A 20,690-nucleotide genomic window follows, 5' to 3' on the forward strand; every position below is an offset into this window, starting at 1 on the left:
TAAAACAGGGCAGTGTTATTGGCTGTCACTTGTTTCACTGAAATACTGCATTCCCTCTACTGTACCATCAAAGCTCATCTTCTCATTACTTTTTATTTGCTTTACTTCCCTATAATACATTTACATAAAGAATAAAATGTCATAATTTTATGTGCTATGAATGGGACATAGATAACAAGGCAGGGAGAATGCCTTTGCACTTCATAAAGGACAGCTCAAAAATGATGCCTCTGAAGGAGGGAGTTTACTGCAGAATACATTCATCAAAAACAAGAGAGCAGCATCACACTGGAGAGGAAGCGAGCAGGTCTGGGACATTCGTCTGGCTCTGGGCCAGATCTGCATCTCATTCATGCTGATGAAATTCAGAGCAACTGCACTTAACTAATCTTGTATCACTTTACCCACAAACAAAATCTTGTTCAGAGACACAAGTTCCTAATCAAAATATATCAGCTTCATTCCCCTACGATGTGATCTACCAAAGACTACACGAGATATAGAGATACAGCCCAGTACTATCCTTTTCTATATAACCAAGTTGGCAACCAATTTAAGTTTCTTGTGTGAAAGGAAGATGATACTCTTCCTAAATTTTTTTAAGATATCAGAATGAGGTACAATACATTAAGTGTGTAGTATTTAAAAAAATATTTATCAACAGTTTTCAATAACCCTATACAGCACCAACTGTAACTTCAAAGGTAATTTTACAAGACAGAGTGAAAACAACAATGCCACTGTTATCAAAGCAACAATACTTTTGCAATGTGTCCTATACAATCCTGTTACCCATCAGTTTCTGGGTCTAACACTATATACGAAAGACAATGTTGCAAGATGTCATAACCTAATTTATGGATAAATTATTAATTGAACACAAAAAGTACAATGATGATTGAATTACTTACCTGCATTCCTGTAGGAAGAAGTTGTCCATTCTGGAAAGATGGGAATCCAAACATTCCTCCACAGTCCTAATCATAAGGAAATTGATACAAGCTTTATTTTACATTAGAGTAATTTTTTTTTTTTTTTTTTTTTTAAATACACTATCCCAATGTATAGTAAGGCAACTTTATAAAAAAAATTCCTTTTAGCTTAAGACAGGGTATCATGACAGAGGACTTCAGTGATTAAAAGGACTGGACTTCAGTAGTACTATGTTTGCACTTTGTCTAAGGGCAACACCACATCTGCACTGAACGTGATTTTGAGGCAAGGTTTTCCACTCTTAACAGTTGTGATCTGAAGATGAGTTTCACAGTGAGTAACACCAAAAGATGAACTGTATGTATTGTTTCCACTTGTTTCTACAAGCCACTCTTAGTCACACATCGATACAGACCAATACTAGACTGTCCATTGTGATCAATGCACAGATATCAATTCTGACCTATCTTACTAGACTTGCTATTTAAAGCACAAATGTTTGCATTCCTTCATTTCCTGAGTTACTATCAAGATAGTAAACCTTCCCCTTTTTAATTAGCAGATACTGACTTGCAAAATTAAATCTTTATTCTCTGTTTATGCTTGGAGATCATTTGCATTCATGGTAACTCTCTAAGATAACACAGCAAAATGAATATGGGAACCTCCACAGCAGGCTCACTTCTTTCTTCAACTTGTGACCTTAATGTTTTCAATTTCATTAATTTAAAATTATACACACTCTAAGGTCAGAAGGTGCTGAATCAAATATCTTAGGAGTCAAATGTCTTCATGTCAACTTGAAATGACTCTGCAGAAATGCATGTTGTGGAAGTTAACAAAAGTAAATAAGGTAAATAAATAAATAAAATAATCCAACAGGCATGCAAAAGGAAGGGCTGGTTAATATATACTTTCTCAATGAAATTCATAGGTACCGAGGAATGAAGTAGTAAGACAGTTTTGTCAGTGCCCTGCCATTAACAAGTGATTGTTGTTTAAATACAGAAAATGAATCTAACTAGATTTGAACCACATTGAATGTAAGGTCCATGGAAAAGTTTAAACATATGAATTTCATGCTTTCCTATCTTGGCCAACTTATTCAGAAATATATTAAAATCTTATATTTATATTCAGGGACATAATGAATTGGAGATTTAAAATATTGTGAATTTTCACAACTTCCTTCACAACTTTTTGAACTTCTGTCACCTAAGTTTTGTTTTTTTTTTTTTTGTACAAAGCAGCCAATCTGCACTATCTGTGGGAAGGAAGCAAGAAACAACCAAACATCAGCAAAGTAACAATGCGTAAATGAACTGGCCCTGTGCAACTGGCAGAATGGGGCTTGATGACAAAACCAGCAGAGCGCAAGCCCACAGACCCTACGGAGCCCAGCAGTGCTGGGTATTCTCACACAAGCTAGTTAAGCAGATTGTGCTGTAACCCGTCTTTTTACAACTCCTCCTTTCCCATCACTGGTGGGAACATTTTCCTAAAACTACTTATTTGGATTGAATGTTCTCCTTTCCAGATGTGAAATCGCAAATGTATTTTGTACGTTCTGAGGACCAAATACTTCTTTACTACTTGTTCCCGAGCTGATCTGAGTAGAGGACTGACTTCCAGGGGCCTGCCACTTTTCTTTTTTGCTTCTTCCTCCCATAGATGGCCAAGCTGTCAGTTCTGACTGCCTTGTCAGACAATGAAGAATGGCTGCAGTTATCAAGAGAGCAATTACTTCAAACTAAGTTCATGAAAGTCAGTGGTTCTAGCTGACAACACAGATGGATAAAGTGAATGCACTGATAAAGAAGGTGGTCTTCAAACCATTCACAATATACTGTGAGGACTGGCATATGCACGTATACTTACTTCATGGGAATATATCCATTTTTCTGACATTTTAATTAGGAAGATATTTGTGGCCCTAGTTCTGGAGACTCATCTGACAGAAGAAATTCAATCTGAATACTTGTTTAGGAAAAATTTTGTTATGCAAAATTTGTGCACAATTTAGTTCCTATTGCAGCACAGAGCTGACTAATATCAGAAGACTAAAAGATCCTATGCAACAGACCTGTCTTCAGGCCAACATCTGTAGCTATGTCATCCAATTCAAAAGGCAAAGATAAGAATAGAATAACCCTAACCTTGATTGTCCGAGCTGCAGGAGAATGTTTTGTTATGACTAGGGTGTTAGGGACTTCATTAAAAATACCATCCTGCACAAACACATTTATAATTTTTCTTGCTAAGTTCTCAGAAGCTTTGCTTCTTTCTTTCTGCTCTCGCTCCCTTAATTTCCAACTAGCATAGACATTTTGTACCTACCACAATGTGGAGGTTCGATTCACTAATGAGAATTCAGCTTTAATGCATTACCCTTTGCGCTCCATCACTGAGATTTTAAATCCCAGCTGGATGTTCATATTCATGTTGAGACTGCAATTATTTCTGGATCTCTGTTGTACTAACATGAGAACTTCACTTTCAGCAATAAGCAGAGAGGTTGTAAATTCTCTGTGTATATGTGATTATCTGAGATGGTAAAAATCCAAAGAGAATTTTCATTATCCATCACCCATGGGATCCAGAAAAATGTGCTTTCTCTTCTAAGAAGATGTAAGAATCTACATTTATTTCTCAGAAATAGAAATATTTAGGTGAAGCACTTTTCTGTATACAACTCCTTGTTTGTAATATTTTGCATGAGTGTTGTTTTCCAATTTAATTTCTGCAACATGGAACTTGCCTGGGTGACGATGGGACAGAGTTGCTCTGATATTATCATAATGGCAATTCCCAGAACCAAAAGGATAGTTGATATTCTACACCTACTCTTGCTAATTGCTTTTACTTTGCTATCAAAGCTGAGCTGAGTTTTAATTTTCAGACCTCTTAGAATTAACTGTAACTGGAAATTATAGTTGGTAAATATTGAAATTTGAATATTTAGATTGAGATTCTCAGGTTGAGAAGTTGAATTTAGGACTCGAGCTATGCCCAAACTACACTGGTGCCACACCCTCCATATCCTTTAGATCATGAAAGGGCTGAGGAGCCTGTAATGATCTGTCATGTAAACGAACCGCTCAAATACTGATTATTTGTAATCAGCCTGCATAAACAGTAGTCTATAAAGAACCTGCCTTAATTATGCATCCAGCAGTCATGGGTAGGTCAGCAGGTTTTAATCACAGAACTAATTGCCAACTCTTTTGTACCTGGTCCCTAATGAATTACACTATTGCATGTTGTTCCTCAAACTGGACAATACAGCAAATTTTTCATTTTGAGGATGTAATACATTTTATACCAAGTCTCTACATGCCTCACTTTATAAAAAGAAAAATCACAGACTGTATATATTGCTTGTGATGAGAAGCTGATGCTTTTGCTTCATTAAAATATCCTTGCCAGAAAAGGAGAGCTGGGAGCAGAAGTATTCCAGCTATAGGAAGAACACAGAGAGCAAATCCAAAGAGGGCAGCAGCAATTACTATGCACAACACACGGGCCAGTATCTTGTCAGAGCCCTGAATGCAGGTGATAAATTACATTAGCAGAGAGCTGAAAAATTGCCTTCTTAAAATACAGTAGTAACTAAAAAGGGAACTGATCCTAACTAGATTAAATACAAACACAGCACTCTTTCTTCCCCCCCCCCCTTTTTTTCCCCTCCAAATTAACAGTTACGGTGCAACACAACATTATGTCTATCATGCAGACCTGACTAGAAAGCCAAATGTTGCACCTTTTTGCTGTCTAAAGTCAATAGCTGCAAAATATATTTGATTCACTTCTCCCTGCCTAATACTTGCTTAGGGGACAACCTTTATAATATTCTTAAACGTAGCAGGGAGCTGAAAGGTTGCCATGATTTAAGCTTCAGTCTCACACTTCCCCCAAAATGTATTGAGACTGGCAAAACACCCCACACCTTGCTCCTTCTCTCCCACACAAAGCAGCACTTCATAGTTTGGTTCTCCTCCTCATTAGAGAACCACCCACCCTTCTTTCCTGCCTTTTATTTTCCTTTGTAGAACTGAGGTTTGCACTTGGGCAGGTAACCAGCACAAGAGGCCTGCAACACTTCTCAAGGTCTGTAATACGAACTCTGACATCATTCTGATAGACCCTCAGCAAAATCACCGGACCCTTCCAAGATGGGAAAATGGCAATCATCATGTAGAGCATTACAGACACAGGTTCAAGCCAGAATCCTGAAGTACCCAGTGGATAAGTCTGAGCTCATCTCTAGAACTAGCACCATGTCATAGGACCATTCCTTCTTCAAATATGCCTTCTGCTAGCGTATGATGTTCTGCCCAAGGAAATCTGCAACTTACTTCCAGCAGGCTGTGGTCTTTTGGTAGACTGGTACCTCTACCTCCTGCTCCACATCTTTCTTCGTCCTATTACAGGTTCATAATGTATCTTTGCCCAAATAATTTCTACATAAAGTTGCAGGTTTTTTGCGTGGACAGGGAGTCACTCACCTGAAATTCCTTTTTAGTAGTGGATACATATTTAGATCCAGCTAATTACGAAATACAAAGAACTGAAATGCAACAACTATGTGAAAGAACTCCAAACACTCCTGTTGAAATTGGAACAATTACAAGAAGGCTATACATACATCATAGACACTTTGGTTGTGAACACATATATGCAGAGTGAAAAAGAAAAAAATTCTCTGATGCAGATAATCTCAAATAACTTTGCATTTCTTTAATATCCTTGAGCCTGTAAGAGGGGTAAACTCAGAATGCCTCCAATTTTGTCATGAATATTTCACACATCTCTAAGACGAACAACACTTATATACATCAGAGGGGTGCTGTGAGACTTAATTAATGTTTGCAAATCACTATGAGAAACAGGGATGAAAGGTGCTACAAAACAGCAATATCTCATTGGTAAAACTTTTAAGAACAGATCCTCAGCTGGTGTTAATTGTCAGCTCCCCTCCAAAGCCACTGAGGCTATCCAATTTATAATAAGCTCCTGTTCTTCAAATCACAACAGTTTTTGTAAGAGGACAAATACCATTCTTATTAGAGTGATTTCTGCAGAGCAAAATGCCAGCTTATCAGCAAGCTCCCTGTACTCTCTGTTTCTGAATTTTAAGATATGCTTTACTTCTGACAAGTTCATTTCTTAAACTACAAAAAAGGTATTTTTGTGTGTGTGTTCTAAGCAAGTGTCTGATAACCCAAAAATGAAATGCTGTAGGTGCTGACAAGTTATGCCTTGTTTTCTTAAATATCAAGTACAGATATAATAGTCACCATCTAAAACAGATGAAGTTAAATAAAGGAGGCAGGCTTTTAGCTGGTGTGCAGGTGCAGTGCAGTGGGATAGGGGTGAACCATGGAGGTGCTTTGGTCATGCCCACCTGAAACATCAGAATAGAGCTCTTCTATCTATGTGTCTTTGTCAATGAACAATTTCTAATGCTCAGAAAAGACTGAAACTCACCCCGCAATTCCTCAGCTCTTATGACTCATGCTTGCAGGTGCAAACGGTTTCCAGGGTGACACACATTCACAGGCTACAAGCCTCAAAATCATGTGCGATTTCTTACCACGTCTTGCGACAAGCTGCTACACCAGAAGCCAGGATTCCTTCTGTGAGAGCTCAAGTAATTAACCCACGAGGCATGCACTGAAGAGCTTGTAACAGGAGTAAAGGATCAAAACCATGCTGGTTCCCTGCCCGTGTCTTTAATACCATCTGTCAGTATTGGCTATTATGGCTACTTTCTGAGGCCAGAGTGCTTTTAAAGAGTTGCAATCCTCTGAACAACAGGGAGCACTTCTTGCTAAGCTCATCTGAGAATTTTCTAACGGTCATCTTTGTAACAGCTCACAAATATTTATTGACAATGTTTCTTAGCACTCAGTTTCCTTCTGTCTCCATCTTCCCCTCGCCCGCCCTGCTCCCAACCAACAAGTACAATGCTTGCTTTCATATAATTACTTTTAAAGCTAAAAAACCAAAACAAAACAAAACAAAAACATAACCCAAAGTGCATTTAAGAGTTAAACACCAATCTTTGTATATAAAAAAAAAAAAAACATGAAAAAATAAACATAAGCAAGCAGGTGAACAAAGCATACCAGCCTGCTAAATCCATTCCTAAAGCTCTTTGAAGAGCTGTGAATCCCTCTTCAGGGACAGGGTTTGACAATCACATTCCAGTGATACCTATCACTACACCTACCACCCTAAATTTTGCCTAGCTCCCTTGGCATTGCAGACTCACAAAATAAATATTGTTGCTATTTAGGAAAACCTGTAATTGTAATTTCTCTACACCTATATGTATCCAAGCTGACAGAATCTAGCAACGCTCATGCACTTCAAAAGATTAAAAAGATGAAATAATAAATAATTACATTTATATCCACTCTTCCTTAGAGGATCACCAACCACTTTGTGAAAATAAGATTTAAGCATCACCGAGCCTCTCTGCAGTCACATTATTCTTATTTTATCAAAAGGGGAAATGTAGAAAAAGAATAAGGGTATTCCCTACAGTCGTGTGGCTAGTCAGCTGCAGCACAGGGAATTTAATTTATGGGAGCTGAATTCTAGTCAACTTTTTTTGCTTCCTGATACAAGCACACTCTTCGAGTTACATAGCACTCTATGTACTGCCTTGTACATTTTCTTTTCAGTGGGGAAAATATCATCTATACATTTCAACTCATTACAGCACTGTTCTTGACTTCAAAGTATTTTGAGCATAATTAAGAGGTTTTCTTACAATGAAGGTGATTATAATAAAATGCAATGAAGCTGGGAGCCATGGGACAACAGTCTTATATCATTCTGTGGAGATTTGGTGGATTAAGAGAGACATACCAAATTATGATCACAAATGCAACTAATTAAAAAGAGAAGTACATTTACATCGTCTCATAAGACAATTATGCTAGAGGGACTCTCCTTTGGTGGAAATCATCTTATCACCATCTTCTTTTTCTCTTGAGAGACAAATGATACAAAATGTTCATTTCATAGATATAAAGTAAGATAAATAATCAATAATCCCAATTATCATCAAAACTTTTTTTTTCTTCTGAAGTTTACAAGCAGAAAAAGCACTGTAAAAGCCTAGCACAAAAACAGGATAAGATAGCTGCATTTTAATTTAGACTTTGACAAGTCTTAGCACAGATTGCTTGAATGATTCCTTCTGCTTAACAGGGACATATGCTGGCCAAGAGTCAGAGTGCCAAAACGCAGCCTTGAGAGAAGACATAAAAAACCTTTCTGTGCCACAATCAAAGCTCCAGCTTGTTTTCCCTTGCAGTTTTAAGTTCCCCTTTACAATCCTGATTCCTTGCAAGAAATAAAAGGAATAATATTGCTGTGCAACATGCACTTGTGAGGGGAATGGGGAGATTACAAAAAGAAAACTCATTCTGCTGTAGTATATGGACAACTGGTAAAGTGTAAAGAAACCTAGTAGCAAAAATAACATCCTATTTGGAGAGACAGAGAGCGAAACAACAAACCTTATTCCTGAACTCCAGATCAAGCAAGGTTATTGGAATTTGACTTTCATCACAGAAAGATGAAACTCAAGATAGGAACATGGACACTAGAGTATCTTTCAGAAAATCTGGGCAGAATTCCTAGAAAGATTTTTTGTGGTTTGGAACAAAACTTAGCCAAGTTTTGAGCATTACTGAGGCCAGCCTGCATCCTGGGAGTGGAAACAAACAGTACTTTCAGACTGATGAACGATGCTAGGAAAGGTTCCTGTAAGGGAAAGCACCATCAGACTACAAGTTTTTTCTGTGCAGTTCACACTAAATTCAAAAAGCTGAAGGAATCCATTTTGTAGGAAGCTGCAAGAACAAAGTGAGGGCTTTAAGCAAATAGATGTCAGATTCTTTTTAAATATTCCTTATCGTGCTCCAGTTGTGCTGGACTCCTACATGATAACCTTTCAGCCTACAGACTTCACTTTTTCATTTACTTCTCATAGGCCTCTTAGAAATAGGCTGTGGATTTGGAAGGAAACCACCATTTAAGATCAAAAAATGCCACTAACAAATCTAACAAACTCTTATTTCCCGATGAAACAATTCATCCTGCAGCACAAACACAGAGGAGGCATAAAGCTTCAGGAAGTTTTCTTAAAACTGAGAAGAAGACTCTGCCAGGGTAGTTTAACAAAGTGACTCAATAGAGCTGAGATTTCACCTTGTGCATATAAAATTATTTAAATCACTAACCAGTAAAGAACTTTGGAAAAGGGTATCAATCCCCCAAACAGGATGACATTTATAATTGCCATGCAAAATATCGTTAGCACATAGTATATCATTTTTGCCCAGCAGACTTTTCCTGCATCACTTTTAGAATGTCATCCATGTGTTTTAATACACTTTTTCTGGGAGAAATGATTTGGGATGAAAGAACAATACAATGATAATTTTAAGACAGTTTCATGACATCGGCCATTTCCATCTATCAGGTTTCTTATCTCATGGGCAAAACATCCAGCTGTTCACAGCTGGGATGCCCTCTCAAACCAGCAGAACTAGTCCCTGCTAGGTAATGATCTGTCTTCGAGTCCCAGCAGAACAAAAGCTATGAACTGCAGAGAACAGCATCAGAATGGATCTGGCACTAAATGATGTGGGTTTAGGGAGGATTTTCTGACAGAGACTTCGGAGAGTCTGCTGGGCTGGTTGTGTGTAGGCCAGGCTCAGGCAGCAGCAGGCATTCCCCAGCCCACTTGTGGAACCACCCAGGGCTTGAACAAGCTGTATACATATCCCATGCCTTGAATTCGCTGCCTAGAAAAAAGGGGGGTGATAAGAGCATGTGCTGACTTGGTAGGAAGTAAATTCTAATGCACAGAAACACACACACGAGGGACTGCCCATAACTCTTCCCTTCCCAAACAATAGGTGATAAAAAAATAAAAATAAAAATGCAGTAATTATTTCAAGCAGCCTTAAAAATAACAAGAAACTATCTTTCCATATCTTGCCTTTTCTTTGGGCAGCAGATGATTTCTCTGACTGACTGCTCTCTCTTAATATGTTTTCTACCCTAGTCAGTGATCATTACTAGGTCAATTTGCAGTTTTAAATGAAAGACCTTAAAACACATTATGGGGGGAGGAGGGAGTACAGAATTGAAATCACTCTAACAACAAATCAGTTCAGATAACATCTTTAATATGGCCTTGATTTTGCAAATCACTTATGCATATATTTAACTTTAAATCCCCAAATTATCATATTAAAGCCAATGAGATCTTTACTTGCAGAAGTACTCTAGTAGATTAAGGGATTTATTGCAATTTGCATAGGCCTCTTCATTTTTTAAAAAATCAAATCTAGTATCTATATGTATAAGAAGAAAGAATGAAAGAAGGAAACACTCCATATGTAGCATTTGTGCCTAACATCAACCTCCAGGTAAAAAAATAAATAAAACCATAGAAGAGAAGAAACACATTGTGGTCAACTACATGGTTTGGAGATAAATATCCTACTAGTACTAGCAGTCAAATTAAAGGGCCAAGGTTCCCCACAGCCACATGCACTGAATTTAAAAACACAGAGAGTGAAGCAGGTGTTTCCCAGGTGACATTCACCCCTGGTGGAGCAGTGCTCCCACACCAATGTCTGCTATTTATTTACTAGAGCACTGCAATTCATGACAGTATTGAATTATGCAGTCGAGTTCAATTTGACATTCACTCCTAAATTACATCTTCGCTTCTATCATTTCTTCACTTCCATCTCCTAATCAGCACTCTTGGAGCTTATATTTATACATTTGATTACCTGCTCCCAAAGGGACCACTATAGCATTCACCATTTCAGCCTCACTCTTCTGATTTCTGCCTATTACTTCTCACTTTTTCTTGATGTCTTTGCCTCAGAATTAAATATGCCTCCTAATATTTGTGTCAGTGTATTTCAGCAGATCTCCCTTGAAAACTGCACGATGCTCAGCACTGAACCACTTGAGAGATTTGCTGACTTATCCCCACTAACTGTCAGATTTGAAGGTTTTGATTCAAGGTTTTCATATTTGGCCAACTTCTCTTTTGCATAAAATGATTTGTGCAATGTCTTCCTTCTCAGAAAAGAGGAAGCCTCTTTTTGCCTTCTCAAACTGCAACCCGCAAGAGGTGTTTCTCCATGAATAATGCAGGACTATTAAAAACACTGAATTGCCACTTAAGAGGGCAATAGTTTTCCCATAAGGATCACTTTCATGAGTGAAAGAGGAAATTGTTTTGCTTCCTGGCCATTGAAAGAACTTGCTCTGGATGCATCGTCTAAATTTGCAACAGTTCAGGATACCCTGTAAATGCAAATTGGCTTGTGCATGTGGTTGGTTGCTGGGCTTTTTGTTGTTGTTGTTGTTATTTTGTTTTTCCCTTAATCTTTCAACAGCAAAGCTACCAGAAGTTTCAATTAAAATTGATCCGTTCCTCTCTGGCTTATGTGCTTCTTCCCCTGCCCCACTTGCAGACAGGAAACAGATACTGTAGCAGTTAATTGTAAAATCTTACTCTATTAGACAGATCATAGAACATGACAATTCAGTCAGTTTTATTGCTCCATCTTAGGTTACCCACTTCTATCATTCAGAGCTATTTATAGCTGATTTTTTCATGGCAGAAGTTTGAAATTTCAGTAGCAAGCTGCATAGAAACAGATCCATCTCTGATGGCATGCATCCTTCTCAGCACCAAGATTAAAGATGTTTTGATGCCTAAAATGTGCCTTGGAATTTTCTCAGCAGAAAGATTCCAGCAAGCGGAGTATGCAAGCAGCGCAAAGCCCAACTGCCTGGGAGAAAAAGTGGAATTCTGAGGTTATATGCCCATTTGATATATAATCTCTCAAACAAGGAGCAATAGCAATCACGGAGGTGAAGCATGTCATACCGCCTCCTCCAGCGCTCCCCATTCGTACCCAAAGAGGACATGAACTTCCTCATCAAACCTTAACGGTGCAGAAATTTCCCTGACTACAGCAGTCTACAGCACATTTTAATTTATTGCATTTAGGACTATAAAACCATGTTTTACTACTGAAACTAATTGTGTCTGACATTTCCATCACATTAACACACATTAGGCACCATGACCTTTGGACAATCAAGGAAGACCTAATTTAATAATTTAGAGACAGTGTGAGGCCTGAGCAGGTCCCAAAGGGGAAAGAAATGCAGTATGAAAAATGACACTATTTCACTAGTGGGGATATTTGCTTACTAAATCTGCCAGACGAACTTTGGCAGCTACTTTACTGTAACATCTATGGGTCACATGCTGTAATTTGAAGTTCCCAAAGTACAATATATTCCTTATAATGCTGGATGTGTAATGCTCTGTCACATACCTTTTAAGTTCTCTGAAGAACAACCCACTTTTTCTTGCTAGACTCCAGGCTCACAACAGACAAATGTTTCTAAAACAGCAGCTGGAATTGCAAACAGGCCAGCAACTGCAATTAAACAAAGGCATCCCGAATTCAGTTGGAGCTCACGGTACAAGCTGTAGTAAAAGCTGTAGTAAATAGTGATAAAACAAACACTAACACTTCATGTGGGCATTAGTTATTTAATTTCTAGCTAGAAATTTCAAGCTCTAGGGAAGGATGGGTAAAAGTATGAGATAGAGGTGGATGTAGAAAGAAGAGACATACACCATACAGGGAAATTAAACAGAAATAGATCAAAAAAGACGGAACATGATAGGGTAGTTGCACTGAATGCCACAACTGGATATCACCACTGACAGAATAAACCAAGCAAATAATGAAGACAATTAAAATTCTTAAATGCTAAGTGACAGCTGTATATTTATGCAAAGTAAGTAACTGTTGCATAGATGTACATACTACATTGCTGCAATATATTTACCTAAACTCCCACTGATTTCAGAAGATAACCTCCCTCTTGATAAGGCTATAAAATTTTAGATGTAAATTAGTAGAGGGGATCAACATTAAAAATATAATTTATTTTCTCCCCCTTCAGCAAATTTAACACTTCTGAACTCCAGTAAGACAAACATGCCCCAAAAACCTATCCAAAAGGTAAGACTGCAATTCTCAGGCAGTGCAGCCCACTATTAATGGTATTATAAAACCCATTTCATCTGGGATGAAAAGGATAAAAATGCACAAGCAGGTAAAACATGGGGCTATTTTAGCTTCTGATTGAACCTTTATGGACTTAATGAACCACGGACATCTTGATAAATACATAGCTTGAGAATGGCAACTCCTTGCTACAAGATGTAATATACCATAAGGAATGTTGTACAGCACACACAGCCAGATAAACTTTTTCTCGTTAGAAAGAATTAAGCTTCATTCTAATGCAGTAACAAGCACTTATTTACTTTCTGTATCAGCTGCAACATCAAGGCTCCTCTAAAGCAATTAGCAGATTGACAGGAAAGCAGTTACAGCCACTTCACAGGCATCGGACAGTATTTATACTCCTGTTTTTTTCACACCTCGAGAAGAGCGTCCTAGTTTTCCAATTTGCCTCTCCACACTTTCACAATTGTGTCATACTTCTCGCTCTGTAACGCAAGCAGTTTTGTTTTTGACACAGATTTATCATCCTCAGCATATAGTGTACTTTCACGAACAATTTCAGTGCTGGTTAGGCTAGAATTTTTTGCCATTTCCTGTACAGAAGCTCAACTCATCTTTGCTCGTGGTGTTTACTAAAACAGAGCTGCTAAGAAATCTTCATCCTTAAAAATTGGTTTGTGGTGCTGTAAGGGAATGCAGGATGCATTGCCTGTCATTCTGTCTCTCAGCCCAGCACAGGCCTGGGTTAGGAGCAAAGTGTCCACACGCTGGGGGATTAGTTCCAAGGCCCCTCCCACCTGCTGCCTGTTTCCCCTCTCTCCTTCTCCCTTCGCCCAGTTGTGTGGGTATTATTTGATCATTTATGCACACACTGGTGCTTTACAGAGAGAAGATAATCATAAATTAAGCTTTCTGTTTCATCGGATGCTGTCTGTTCTCTCTCATTTCTCAATGATGTGAAAACCTCTGATAAATTACGGCTTAATTGCATCTTGACCAATTGGAGGTTAGGAGTAGGCATGACATTTTGTAACTGCAGGCACAGAGTACTGCTTGCTGCCTCTTTATATGGCTTAAACTAGGACAGATTTACCATGGGACATACGGGAAGCACACACAATTTAGTGTTTTCACCTAGCAGGTTCATATGTGCTACAGTATGTGCTATGTATGTGATATACCCCCCGTCACTGCTCAGGCTAGGTACACACGTCACGACACACAAGAGGGTATGCTGGTAGGAACTAAATTGTTTCTGCAAGCTTCCCTTGCTGTTTGATGCGTATGTACTCGCATTCTTGGTTTGGACAGTGATGCTACAGAAGAATAAAAATACACATACAATACCAACTTCTGTTCTAAAAAATTAGTAAAGGTTTAGGTTGAAAAACCCATTCTTCTTTTGTCTCCCCAAAGCATTCACATGATGACGGGGAGCTGCTGCTCTGCTGGGAATAGAATCATTAATTAAAGTGAAGCTTAACTTTCATGTCATATAAAATTCTACTGGGAATGCAATTGTTATTGAAAGTGAAGCATAAAGTTTTCTGTGATATAAACTTCTGTTTTAGGGATCTTCTTCAGTGCCTCTGCTCTGGTCTTCCTAATGGATGCCTCACATCCAAAAAAAAAAAAAACAAAAACCAAAAAACAAAACAAAAGAAAAAGAAAAAAAAAAAAACACAACCATATGTACATGTTCTTCTTTGCTCTTCCCTCTCAGAAGCGCTTCTTTTACTTTTTACATCTAAGAACTCAAATCATCTTTACTGATCAAAAATATGTAATTTTTCCAGTTTTAAGCCTCAACCTACTTTGGGCCCAGTTTGAGAAAGCACATTAACATGCTAAAATCTATGTCAAAAACAATACTCCCTTTTTCAGCTGGTTGCTGAACCTAGTTGCTTTGCTTTTAATGGGGCAACACAATATTAACATCCTTTCAAAAAAAAACAAACAACAACACACAACAAAACAACAAAAAACATATTGCTTGATGTTACCTAGTATATACTACTTGTTATTAAATGATCGCTATTATAGAGAGGTCAAAGCACCTATCTAGCAGTGTCCATTTGATTGGAACTGTTTGCCTCTGTTTTGCTTTCAGATCTCCTTTCTCTTTTGGGACTTTTCTATTTATTGCACAGGACATGGTGACAGAGAGTGTACAGCTTGACTCTGTGAAAAGCGCTCTTTGCTGCACAAGTACTCCCTGTCCTTGATTACTTGGGGATTAATAAATGTGACTTTTTTTTTTTTTTTTCCTGCTGAAATTACAGGGCTTGCCAGAACGAAAACCACTTTTCATATATTTCATCAAAGAGTCTCTGTTTACCTCAGGCAGAAAATTATCAATATAAAATCTTTATTGTTGGAGGGAAAAGAGGGAAAAAAATATAGGCTAAAATTCTTGAAACATACCTCTCTATCTTGAAGGGAAAAACTCATCCATAATTTAGACAACCAACTGAATAGAATGGCATCCTTCCTTGAAATAATTTTCACATGCTCTACTGCCTTACCTGCTTTTGATGTGATAACTAGGCTTAAAAGTGCTGACTACCCACCTAGAAAACAATGAGGGAAACTTTGGTCCTGCATATGTTATATGGAACAATTTGGAAAGAAGAGGAAAAAGGAACATGACATTTGGGACCATTTTATACATTGGCAGTAGCAGATAAAAATATCTCAAGAAATTTTTTCATGTAGAATTGTGCAACATGAACTCTGACTTGCAATTTACAATCTGCAGCTATGTTCACCAAGCACTAATTAACTGGCCTCTAAAAATGCTGATATCAAGCATTTGGGGGGTAGGAGGGAGGTAGGAGGAAGGAAGAAAAACTTTGGAGACCAAACCAGTTCCATAAGTTTATCATTTTGGATTATTGCTTGAGATTTCATACAGCTAAAAATAGTCTAAAAGCACTACTGTCCTGCACTGCTATCCAGTTCTAACCATGGAAAGGCATCTTGTTTTGAAAAGATGCCAGACAGCAAAAATTCCTGAGAAGCCACATAAGAAAAATAAATAAATAAATGAAAAGCAAATGGCACTGTGCTTTCCTCAAAAATACTTCTGTCTTTTGGGAGTCCTAGAAGACAGTCCCTGCAAGACACCGTGCACCTTGAGTATATGAAGTATTCTCAGGAATTCCTCCCTGTTGGTATACACAGATGCATATTCTCTTCCTCTTTCTTCACCATCTGTGAATCTGGGACAGAAATTCCTGCCATATCTTCACTATAGAGATTATAGTCAGTAACAGCACCAGATGAGATGCACTACAGGTGCTGTTCCTAACTTCTCGATGGGCACTACCAAAAGCCAAATTTTGGTCTTTATCACTTATAACCTTTCATACCAGCAACACAAAAGTAGGAATGTCTCAGGCCACTTGCAAGTGTCATTTTCATGCAATTTATTTAAAAATATGCTTAACAGAGATGCTCCATAAAAACAAAAAATCATTGTGATTAAGTGACATTTTTCCACAGAATTTCAAGTATCGCAGTGCTTCTGCTTCACAGGCCAATCCACTTACTACCTCATTGAATACAACTCAGTAACTTAAATGATAACACATCAAACCAGCATTTGTATGCTCTTTTTCAACATGAAGACAGATGACAAGGAGAAACAAGTCTTCAATATTACCCTCCAAGGAATACTTGAAAAAATGCCCAAATAAATTTTATTCCAATGCCTTCTTTACTTTACCTGTGGTGATAGGAAATCAAACAATCAACTTACTGTTCAGAATCACAAACAGTATTTCACTTCATTTGTTTCAAATCTTAGGATTGTATTCATTTTCTCGAGAATTTTAGCTTCCACCAGAAAACAAACAAACAAACAAAAAACCATAGTGCTATGGAGAAAATATGGAAAATTTAAAACCTTCATGATTCAAAACCCAAAATGTAAAAAGGAAATGAAGTTTAGATTAGTTTTCTAAACAGCTAGCTTTCTGAGCTTACCTCATCAGATTTTGGTTTTAGTTGTTGAAAACACTTATATTTACTTACCAAACTTCTTTAGAGCAAAATATCAGCAAGAGTGAAAGATATTTTTCAAAGATAGGATACGTATCTACTAATAAACTCTGTTTCTTCACGGTCTTCAAATGCATCTTTTCACATCAAATCAAGTTCCTATGTATTTCTATTTCTTTTGAATTTTAGGCACTGATACACACTATGGTCTTGTGATATGGATAGTAATGAGAGTTCTTCACAGAGCATTATTAAGCTTTGTTACCAGAGAGCTGGATACACAGCATACACAACACAAATAAAACACCCTCCCAGAACTTTTGCCAGAAAGATGCTACTCCATTTTCCAAACTCAGACTTCATTTTTCCTAAGGCAAAAATTTGTATATAACTGCTTGCAACATAGAAACGTTGTATTTCTTTAAAAAGGGATTTATTGCAAAAATGTAGCAAAATAATAAAATTTATGTAAGTATAAACATTTTGATTTTACTCCTTACCATGAAAAACACCCCAGGAAAGGAAGAGTGTTATGCCCACATTTCTCAGAAACCAGGGATAAAGAATTGTCTGTCATGCACTAAGTATGCTTGTTGCTTCCTTAATTCTGCAGTAGCATGACTGAGTCAGGTCTGTGTGAAAATGGGAATTCCTCTCATCCTGGGATGGATTTCTTCAAAAGTTTCAAACAAAAACTTGGGGCTAAAATAAAAAAAAACCTTTCCCCATGAAAGAAATCCCATGAGATTGCCTGATCTGTATTCCACTGCCCTTTATTAAACACAACGTCAGCTCTCATCAAATCTGTGATCGTTATTAAGAATAGAAAAACTGTACTGAGACATTTTAATCCTACTAAAGGGTGGAAAAGTCATGGCTACACTAGAGCCAGAAGAGATTGTTCCATCAAGCAGAGAGATGTCTGTTAAAACCAGGGCTCCAAAGAAACTAGCAATGACAAACTGCACAAGTACCTTTGCAGGTCAGAATGAGCAAAGCCTGCTAGAAGCATTTGAATGGTGTTGAGAGCACTGCAGTAAAAAACTTCTTTATAGGCAGAGTACATAGCAAATGGGCAAAACAGAAGAAAAGATAGGAGTCTGACGGTTTTACTAAATCTAGCAGGTTTTTATGGAATGAACCAGAAACACATGAAATTCAGCAGCTTGAGACAAAGCTGAGCCTTGCCACGTCTGGAAAAGGTCGCCTGAGAAACCATGACTGGTGTCACAGGGTCTACAGGATGAAACCCTTTTTCTTTGAAGCTCGTTTTCTGTTGATCCTGTACCACCCCAGGGATGTTTCATTGTGGCAGGCTTCAGAGCTGCTCACACCACTTCTTATCAGATATGGTCATAGAGCAAACATCTCTGGATTTCACTCAACTAATAATGTTTTATGTATCTATACAATCATGTAGACAGCATTTATTTATTTATTTATTTATTTTTAGCAACTAAGCAACATAGTGGGTGCACAAAGTGTATTTCCAAGAAAATATTGTATGCTACAAATCACCAAAGCTGTAACTGCAGATGTGATTAGTTGTTGGTACATAACAAAAATTAGATTCCAGATGTGAAATCCTGGAATCAAAGCTCTACTGCTAACTCCTCCCTGTTTCTTACAGCCCTTCTCAGATCCTCCCCCATTATTTCTGCCTTTGTTATTTTTGATTTGATATGCAGAAGAGTTCCATGGACTCCCTTAAAATAATTACACTTTCTCCTTCTGCATTACCTTATTTTTGGTAGGTTTACAAGATGCTTTTTCCAGGCATTCTACTACTTATCAAAATTTCAGAGAGAGAAATGAAAGGAAAAGAAGATACAGGAGGAAAAATATTTCTTTTCAGCAGAGATTTGAAGTGACAGCTGAAGGCAGAGCAGGCTGTCCTGGGAGCTCTCTGGAGAACCCCTGGGGATGGTGGAGGGGCAAGGGCCATGCCAGTGCCAGGTGATCCCAATCAACAAGGACATTTTTCTTTTTCTCCAGGTAAGGCTTTTCTGCAGCACTGATGCTACTGTGAATGCACTGCTAACCCTCACATACCCATATCACCCCATTTATCCCATGTAGCCAGAGGAGCCTGAAGCTCACAGTAATTTTCTGAATGTTCATTCAGTTTCTCAAGTGGATTTTATCGCCAACAACATGCCTGAAATATTGTCTCTTCCCAACCAAACCAGTTTAAAGCTGCAGTCACCACAATCTGGACAAGCCCTTAGAAATCCCACTGTGCAGAGCATGTGGAATACATCAGGGCTCTTTGTCAAGTCACATATTTCTGCTCTCATAAGCAGCAGCTTTGGCCTAAGGTATGTCCTAGAAGCGTAACTATTTCCAGTGAAATAAATCTACTACAAAGTGATACAAATTAAAAGAAAAGTTTGGAGATCATATCAAAATGAGCAATTTCATTGGCCTTCCCATCCTTTAGCAGTTGAAAAATAAGCAAGAAGCCAGAGAGTGACATATGCATATCCCCAACACACATAAAATACATCAACATAAGAGCTAACTGGAAGTTTTTCAGCTGAACATTATTATTATTATTTTTAATCAGAATGTGTCAGTTTGCTGAAATCTTAAACTTTTAATGAGAAAACATCAATTTCTGGCAAAAAATGTTCATGGGAGAAACTTCTCATGCCCCAGCTCCTGGGAGTTTGCACTGTGGTTTACTGAGCTGCTTTCACGCTCCAAGTATTTCTGTAGCTGGAACTCCTATTAACGCCGAAGGCCCTCACTGGAAACTTGCAGGCTCATTCCTGGGAAAGCAGATTTGTGGGATACTCTGAAGGAACCTGGAAATACACAATCTTCTTTTAATTCTGAATTGTTATTCTACTTACAATACCAATTGTAAGTAGAATAACAATTATATTGTAATTCCATTACAATATAATGGAATATTTTGAGAGAGAAAAAAAAAAATCTTTCAACATTTTCTCATACCATTGGAACAGTTTAATTTCTACCAATGGAACCTCATTGCAGTAAAGTCAATTAGAGTCTAAAATCTGAAATGCCAGTTTTCATTGGCCTTAAAAACCCTTATGTTAAATTATATTGAAAACAGCAAAACACATAAGCACTTCAAGATCTGGCATTCTTAATACGAGTGTTGTAGAGGGATTGCATAATGAATCTGTAAGAACAATTCTAAAAGTTTATTTCATGTTTCACAACACCAAGAAATCAAAAGCACCACCAAAAGAGCTGTTACTCTGAAGTTTGCCTGAAAAATGCTTCCACCAAAGAGTATGCTTAGTGCCCATGCCCCAAAGGAGGTGATTTGCCTGTCTCAGCACTAATTTCAAAGAAGAAATTTGCAAAAGCAGATCCCAAAGAGCCTTTGTGATCAGGGGAAGGTCAACACTGTTTATTGAAAGTTCTGTATTTTTGTATTGGCACAAGAAGTACTCCTGGGCTTGAAGCATTTTAAGTGAATCTCGGCTTAAGACACAGAGTCCAGGCTTAATTTATTACAAATTCTCATGAGAAGGGCTTTTATGAGATAAACAGCCATTTGAAATGTTTTTCAGCTGAAATACACACCCTCTAGTTTCCTTTACTTTTCAGTTCATATATGTGGTTTTGTTTGTTTTGGTGCTACATAGAATGCAACTTTCCCAGAGTTTGCTT

At 37.8% G+C, this 20,690-nt stretch overlaps 1 long non-coding RNA gene across 1 annotated transcript in view; it reads right to left on the reverse strand.

The window, feature by feature from the left end:
* Window positions 1-11,479: 11,479 nt before the first annotated feature.
* Window positions 11,480-20,690, reverse strand: part of LOC311439565 — a 59,820-nt gene continuing 50,609 nt past the window's right edge. Inside the window, exons 2-3 of the long non-coding RNA XR_014694819.1 lie at window positions 12,333-12,437; window positions 11,480-11,777 (exon numbers count right to left, since the gene is read on the reverse strand). This is a non-coding gene — a long non-coding RNA (uncharacterized lncRNA). The remainder of the gene's footprint in view (window positions 11,778-12,332; window positions 12,438-20,690) is intronic.

Source organism: Aythya ferina (assembly GCF_964211825.1).
Source record: "Aythya ferina genome assembly, chromosome: 7".
NCBI lineage: Eukaryota > Metazoa > Chordata > Aves > Anseriformes > Anatidae > Aythya > Aythya ferina.